We start from the raw sequence: 2232 nt of genomic DNA on the forward strand, positions 1-2232 counted from the left end.
GCATGGTATGATCTTAATATTTTTGTACTTGTTGAGACCTGATTTGTGACCTAATATGTGATCTATTCTGGAGAATGTCCCATGTGCACTTGAAAAGAATGTGTATTCTACTGCTTTAGGATGAAATGATCTGAATAAATCTATTAAGTCCATCTGGGCTAGTGTGTCATTCAAAGCCATTGTTTCCTTGTTGATTTTCTGCTTAGATGATCTGTTCATTGATGTAAATGGGGTGTTAACATCCCCTATTATTGTATCATTATCAATGAATTACTTGTTTGTTCTTATTTTATATACTTGGCTGCTCCCAAGTTGGGGGCATATTTACAATTATTAGATCTTCTTGTTGGATAGACCCCTTTATTATGATATAGTGCCCTTCTTTATCTCTTGTTACAGTCTTTTTTTTTCCCCCTCAAGTTTCAGATATTTATTATTCAGTGTAAACCCCAACACATACACCAGCATGATTTCGTGCATTTAGAGGGTAAATATTTCCTGGATAAGTGGAAAATTGTGCAGATGGTTTCTGGAAGACCTTCATTCTAAGCAGCTTTATAGTGAAACATTTCATTTAGAAGTCTGGACCTTCTTTCTTCAGTTTGCTGTAATCTACATTAACTGAGTAGAACTTGTATTGATCATTGGGACCCAGTTTGTTCCAAGGTTCTGGGTTATTCTTCCTATCCCAATTAACATCTGGATTGAACAATGCCAAGTGCAACACATACAGCGCTGCTCCAGTACCTCCTGCCCCAATAAATATGAAGAGGGGGATCAGGCTTGGATGTTTCTTGGCCTGACTGATGATCTGGCATAACATGGTTGCGGCAGAGGTCTCCCGTGCAGAAGGAAAAACCGAGTTGCTGCAAGGCCCTGAACTAAGTAATGCCTCTTGTTAGTCTTTGGTTTAAAATCTTGTTTGTCTGATAACAAGTATTCCTATCTGGATTTCTTTTGACATCCATCACCATGAAAAATATTTCTCCTTCTCCTCACTTCCAATCTAGAGGTGTCTTTAGGTCTAAGATGAGTCTGTTATAGGCAGCATATAGATGGCTCTTGTTTTTTAATCCATTTGACTCCTTAAGTTTTTTTTATCAGAGTATTAGGCCATTTACATTCAGGGTAATTATTAATAGATATGAATTTACTACCATTTTATTGCTTATTTTGTCATTTTTTTTCTGTAGATTTTGTTTCTTTCTAGTCTTTTACCCCTTAATATTTCCTGCAGGGCTTCTTTAGTGCACAAAAACTCCTTTAGTTTTAGTTTGAGAAACTCTTTATCTCTCCCTCAATCGTGAATGATAGCTTCCTAGATAGAGTATTCTTGGCTGTAGATTTTTCCTATTCAGCACCTCGAACATATCATGCTACTCCTCTCTGGCCTGCCAAGTTTCTGTGGAGAAATCTGCTGCTACCTTTATTTTTTTATTTTTCTTTTTTTTAAAAAAACTTTATTTATTCATAGAGAGAAAGAGACAGAGAGAGAGGCAGAGACACAGGCAGAGGGAGAAGCAGGCTCCATGCATGGAACCCAACATGGGACTCGAGCCTGAGGCTCCAGAATCACACTCCGGGCTGAAGGCAGTGCTAAACCGCTGGGCCACCAGGGATGCCCTGCTGCTACCTTTGTCTTCCCTTGTAAGTTAGGGATTTGTTTTGTCTTGCATCTTTTAGGATTTTTTATCTCTACATTTTGCAAATTGAACGATAATATGTCTTGGCATTGGCTTACTTTTGTTGATTTTGATGGGAGTTCTCTGTGCTTCCTGGATTTGGAAGTCTGTCTCCCTTCTCCCTGCCTCCCCCTCCCTCACACACACACATTAGGGGAAATTTTCAGCTATAATTTCCTCAAATAAACATTCTGTCCTTTTTTCTATTTTCTTTTTCTGGGTCTCCTATGATAGGAATGTTATTATGTTTCATGGAATCATGGAGTTCCCTAATTCTACTTTCTGATCTGAGATTTTTCTTACCCTCTTTTGATCAGCTTCATTATTTTCCATAATTCTATCTTCTATATCATTTATTCATTCTTCTGCTTCTTCCATCCTTGTGATGATTGCATCCAGTCAGTTTTGAATCTAAGATACTGCATTTTTAATTTTGGTCTGATTGGTCTTCAGTTTTTTTTTTTTTTTTTTTTTTTAATCTTTGTAAGGGACACCTTGATCTTTTGATGTCTTCCATGCTTTTCTCAAGCTAAGCTAGTATCCTTATAAT

General features: G+C 37.3%; 1 pseudogene; it reads right to left on the reverse strand.

The window, feature by feature from the left end:
* Positions 1-417: 417 nt before the first annotated feature.
* Positions 418-890, reverse strand: LOC140600093 (cytochrome c oxidase subunit NDUFA4 pseudogene; annotated as a pseudogene).
* Between the last annotated feature and the right edge of the window lie 1342 nt (positions 891-2232).

This window comes from Canis lupus, chromosome 11, assembly GCF_048164855.1.
Source record: "Canis lupus baileyi chromosome 11, mCanLup2.hap1, whole genome shotgun sequence".
Lineage (NCBI taxonomy): Eukaryota > Metazoa > Chordata > Mammalia > Carnivora > Canidae > Canis > Canis lupus.